Source organism: Lactuca saligna, chromosome 5, assembly GCF_052625555.1.
Source record: "Lactuca saligna cultivar CGN05327 chromosome 5, ASM5262555v1, whole genome shotgun sequence".
In the NCBI taxonomy this organism is placed as follows: domain Eukaryota; kingdom Viridiplantae; phylum Streptophyta; class Magnoliopsida; order Asterales; family Asteraceae; genus Lactuca; species Lactuca saligna.
The window spans coordinates 178,557,255-178,563,586 of record NC_136421.1 but is presented as its reverse complement, the minus strand read 5'-3'; positions in this window follow the sequence as shown (position 1 = coordinate 178,563,586).

Sequence of the window (6,332 nt, the reverse complement as noted above, 5' to 3'; positions counted from 1 at the left end):
AGCTTTGTTTGTCCCTACCTTCTTTCAAAAGAAAGAAGGTGAACATCTAATGATTGTTCAAATTTATGTTCATGATATCATTTTCGGCTCTACGAATCCTAGCTTAACCGCTGAATTCAGGAAGTTGATGGAGACTAAATTTGAAATGAGCGCAATGGGTCCAATTAACTTTTTTCTTGGTTTAAACATTATACAGGGAACAGAAGGCGTATTTATCAACCAGGAGGCTTATACAAAGACAATAATAATGAAATTTGGTATGATAGGCGACTCAAAAGTTGTCACACCCCAAAACCATTGAACGATGGAAATGTTCTGGGGCGGAGGACATCATGTACAATATCACAACAATGAAAAGTCGTAAACAAGCAACAACATCATCCATTGCATTAATAATATAATTTTAATACATATGTGTTTTGTCAAGTTATAATATAGAAACTACACTACAATCAAAATAAAAGATGAGTCTTGATCGGGCTCCATCTTCTCTAAACCTTGCATCGGTACCTGTCTATCATTGACCTGAGGATACAAGTTATTTTGAAAGAGAGTATCAGCTTTAAAGCTGGTGAGATCATAAGTATTAATGTGTCTTAATTTGTAAAACTTGTAATTAAAGACTTCACATTGTTTTGAAAGAAAGCTCGTATAAGTATGAAAATGTTTGTAGAACAACTGTAAATGTTTGAAAACCCCTAGAAATCCCTATGATTCCTACTATTAGAAAATGGAGTCTTCTACCAAGACCTAACTGCTTGGAATGTAGCCTTCTACCAAGACCCGACTGTGTTACTATTATTATTATTATTATTATTATTATTATAAGAAATTGTATCATTTGGTACTAGGATACTCAATTATAATTCACCTCATCGGTTATGTGAATGAGTCACAAAATAAGGTAATAATATAACTAACCTAAGTATTACCCTTTGGTACTAGGGTAACTAAGAGTGTTAACTTAAGACATCCGTAGATGTACATTTACCTCTGTTGCTAACAGCTGGGTGTAGGAATAGTTAATCCCTTAAAGTATACCTGTAATGGTATCAACCGTTGACATCCGAGGATGTGCTTTTATCTTTGTAGCTAACAGAGATTCTAGGAATGGTTAATCCCACAAAGTATCCTTTGGTACTAGGAAATTAAATCCAATCTATCTCGTCGATTATGTGATTGTATCACAAGGTAAAGATAAGAATGAGGATTTTATAACGTAATCTATACATATAAAATGTAATAATAACTCATCATATATTATCTATGTAAATGTACTCATGTAAGCATGTTTATGTAAATGTACTCATGTAAATGTAATCATATAAATCTAATCATGTAAATGTACTCATGTAAATGTACAGTAATGTTCTGCGTGTGCTAATTGTAATGTGTGTTCTCTCTCTATATAGCAAGTATTGACTCATGAATGAACTAACTCATTGTATGATATCGTGTTCTAATAATAGTTCTAGTATCTTCCTAAACTACCCATATGGTAGTTTACTAGTAATATAACCGGTACGTATGAACATGGATGTATACCCTTGCTACCCAAGGGTATTGAATGAACTGGAAGAACCTTTATGACTATATATGTACACATGATATATAACTAATAATTAAACGCGTAAAGGAAATAGGGTGGATAGCCTTCCTATGTCTTTTAAACATTTCTTATATAACTATACATATATAGGCATTCAATTGATAATATGAAAGCATGAAATATGTTTGGTAAAACCTTTGAACATAATTATTATCTAGGAAACGATTAACTTGATGTCAATCTATAAAACAATTTGAAAGTGTGGGTTTGATAGAACAGTTTAAGTATAACAGAACAATTGTTTGAAACAGAATTATAAATGAGTTTGAAATTAAGCGTACAGAGTAAAGTGTACAACTTAATAAAGAGTTTTAATCATATAAAATATTTATGAAAATCATTTGAAGGAAAATGTTTGGTAAAATGGCTAACGAGTAGCCAATCATTAGAATGCTGCTTACTAATCACATGTGATTGATATAGTAACTAGCATAATTCTACTTGTATCCCCCCCGCCCAATAAAACATTTAAAAACAGTTAGAACATTGATTAAGGGGTATGAACTCACTTGTAGTATGTGATTGAAATTGAATTGACCGTATCGTAAGGAAGGATCAGACAAGTGCTTGGTGTCAAGTGAAGACTTTAGACACACACAATGATCCTAATTACATATGAAGACATATGTATATAAACAATTAGTGATTAAAACACTAATTAAACATGTATAAACATTCTAATGCGAGGTAAACACTTTGGCCAAGTGCTAGGAGGCTAATGGGTTGCAAAAAAGGAGTGCAAGACCTCTCATGGAAGTTTATGGTCAAAAGACCATATATGTTGGAGTTTACGGCCCAGGGGAGTAAACCCCTGGCCGTAAACTCTCAATAAGGTTCCTAAATGAAGCCTAGCATTATTACAACTCAAGTGGTGAATTGCTTAAAGGCTTAAACAAGTGTTTGGGCTTCCTTTTAACTCCTTTGAGGAGTTCACGGCCCTAGGACCATATACCTTGGAGATTACGGCCTTAATCTCCCTTGGGAGGATGTTTATGGTGTTTTCAAGTCCCTAAATTTACTAGGAACTAAACTAGGCTCTTGTACTAGGTATTGAAGAGTTTATGGCACCATTTGGCACCATTTTATGGAGTTCACGGCCCTGGGACTTCTTGGGCCGTGAACACCTTAATTTTAGTGTTCTAAGTGTGTTTGCTAGTCCTAAACTCATTTAGGTACATGTCCAATTTAGTCTCTTGGCTTAAGGAAGGCTTTTGAGGCATTTTGACACTTAAAAATGGAGTTCACGGGCCAAGAATTTCCTTGGCCGTGAACTCACATCTAGTCATTGTTGCTAATTGATTTTGTGGTCTAAACATGTAATGGTGTCTTCTAGTTTGAGTTGCAAGGCTTTGTGGGACATTGGGCACACTTTTGGCCATTAAAATTGAGTTTACTCTCCAAGTGTTATTGGGCGGTAAACTCCCAAATCATGGGGTTTTGATCCAATTTTGATGATATAAACTACAATCTAAGCTATATAATATAACTATATAGAAGTACTCACGATTTGGGATAAAAACCCGAACATCCGTGAGAGAGAATTCGGCTTTTCTCTAGTTGGAAATGCAACTAATGAATGAATATGGTTCATATTTCTATATATAGTCCTGAGATTTTTGGCAGAAAATATTTTATTCCCGGAATGAACTCTAATATCATAGAGTATTGGAATAACACTGTTGCACAAAACCGTAGTGCATCCACTCTCCTGATATCTCTTTAAGTGCTAAACCTGAAATACTCAAACTTATACCCAAAGTCTGGAATTTCACTGTAACTATTCTAACTTCTATTGACTTGATATGGTTTGTTCAGAATGGAAATTTTGGGTTGTCACATCATCCCCATGTTAAAGGGAATTTCGTCCCAAAATTAGAATTTGGATAAGGAAGTAGGAATGAATGATCGAGTCGTGAGGAGGAAACTTCCTAATCGATTGGTTCTAGCGCTCCTAAGTGAAATTGGGTTCTCGGTTGGTATCCCAACGAAGCTTCACTAAATTGCGATGGTGTTGCTTCGTACACTTGACCTCTTGGTCGAGGGTCACCACGGTTCTAATACGAAGGCGAGGATCTCGACGAGCGGACTTACAAGAGTCCTAACAGAAAGGTATGGTTTCACAATCGAGACGCGAAGAGTAGAATGTACATTACTAAGTTCGCGGAGTAGATCTAGTCTGTGAGATATAGGACTGATTATGGCAAGAATCTTGGAGGTCCTATCTATCTTAGATTCAGCTTTCCACGCAATACGAAGCGTATTAAGCCATTCCCAGAGTGGCTTCTCCTAAAGAACTTGCTCACTCACTTGAAATCTCCAAGGTTTCTTTTTCTTGTTTAACTTTCCAGTCAAGGGCCACCCCTTGCTGGGTCAGAGTCACAAAGGTTTCTGTAATTCGTGAGGGGTTCTGAGTGAACTATGACAGTAGGTCAGTAAGACCTAGAATTTGGCAAATGACTGTCGGTGTCTCTGATGTCGACAAATTCTCAACGGTTTTAACAAATTGTAAGAGTACTCAAAATTTCCCGTATCACTAAAAGTGTGTCATAGAATTTTGACTCTTTAATTTCAAAACTCGTGCCTAGAGAATTTCGCGAAAAGTACCTATGAAGGTAATGGTTCTATGGGTTTCTTCTTACTACGAGGGTAGATAAGTAAGTCATTACATGGAGAAATGACGAACTGATCCAAGTAAGATAGACGTAGCCTACTCATTTAGCTCATGAAAACTATGGGCGTATTGGTCCTATCCGAGGGGTATTACTACGGACTTGAAGTGACCGCATAGAGTTCGAAAGGTAGTCTTCCGGACATCCTTCCCTAATACTCGAACTGGTGATATTCGGATATCAGCTCCATTTCTGAAAGTAATTCTTTCCTTGAGTTTGCTCAAGCAAATCATTTATGCGAGGCAGAGATAACGATTTCTACTGGAAAATCTTGATGGATTCCTTGATAGCTGAGGTACATACAATTCAATCCGTCGATCTCTGGAAGAATATGACTGGGGTTCTCCAGGGTGAGAAGCGTAGTCTTCTAGTTCTATTTCTGTGTAGTTCGCTAAGTTTTCTAGGTTGTTCTCGTATCTCCGTAGGTGTTTAGACTGTAGGGCAATTTGTTTACAGAAGTCGTACTGGGTTCTAAGTTTGTTCACATGATGTTGCGATTACTCGTAGTCTTGGGCAGTTCTCCGTCCTGAAGTTCATAAATTCTTACATGGTTTCACAATCACAATCTCGTGTATACGAGTCGTATATAATTAATGTTGAAAAGGTATTCGAATAATTGATTCTTCTTTAAGCTCACATCCTATCGAGGAAAAAGAAGTTAAAGCGGAATCATCAATTCTAAACCTATAGAACCTTAATTACATATCGGCTCTATGTATACATTATTCAGCGATAGATAAACCGTATGGATCTTTGGATTGAACTTGACGTACTGTACGAGTGGTACTTCGGGGATTTCTTCGAAAAAGAAAAGAACTATGAGGTACTCCCTGCATGAGTACTTCGGTGTTCTGATATGATGGCTTCGCTAAAACGACGTTTACTGACAAAGAGATGTATGTATGAAGCTGTTTTTCTGAGGATCAAATTGAATCGAGTCGTATGATAATGTCGGAATCATACAGAAACTTAAAGACATTAGATTTGAACATAAAACATTTACAGACAAAAACAACCGTGCAACCATGAACAAAGTTACAGTACTTTAGATTTACTACAAGACTATTGCTACGAATAAGATATACTACAAAAGACAAGTATACGCAGCACGAGCATCCCTATACCGACAGGATCCTGCAAAAGATAAGTCTCTAGTTGCACTAGTTTTAAACATGTTTTTGAACATACAAAATACTGACGATTTGGAGGGAACCTATACTATATTAGGGTCCTTAACCGCCTCTTTCCATTCTGAGATCAAACTCCTCTGGGTTCGTCGTTGTCCTTCTCTGCTGGACATTCCCTCTTGAAGTGTCCCATGACGCCACATAGATGGCATATCTGAGAGGTTTGGACATTGGTGGTTGAAGTAATGTGTTGGATCTGGATCCTGCAGCAGCTGGTAGTATGTCCATTTCCGTTGCACTTAAAACAGTGTAACGGACGGTAACTACCCAGATGATGAAAGCTACACTCATAGCATTTTGGTACATTTCCGACATATTGCCTGGCTGGTGTAGGGACAATTGGGACACCAGAAGGAATGGTAGTAGGAGGTGCAGATGCGTAGCTATGAAGGTCATTACCGGTGGTTGTTTCTTATTCGCCCCTCAAAGCGATTTGTCCTTCTTTTTGGCCCAAAACTTCCATTTGTTACTCTTAGTCTCGCCACTCGGGGTATCGTGGTAGTTGGTTGCTCGTTGAGGTACTGGATCACCTGGATTGGCATTGTTGTTAACAGGTCCGCTAACATTCACGTCGTTAGCGTGAAGGTGGGTTAGAATAGCTGACACGGCAGCCGAGACTGCATCTTGAAAGGTATCCGCATCAATCTGAAGGGTCGGTGCTTGGTTGATGGGTTGATCGTTTTTCTTTGGCGACATGATTATGTTTCACGGAAAGAAAATGAATTTGTGAGCGAGCATGGTTGAACCTAGACTTAGTTCGACTGTTTATGAAAAGAATAGAAGTATGTTCTTGTGAGTTTGACCTACATCCCTATGATGCAGTCGTTGTACTGAGTGAGAGTAAGTTCGTAAAATGGTCTCAAGACG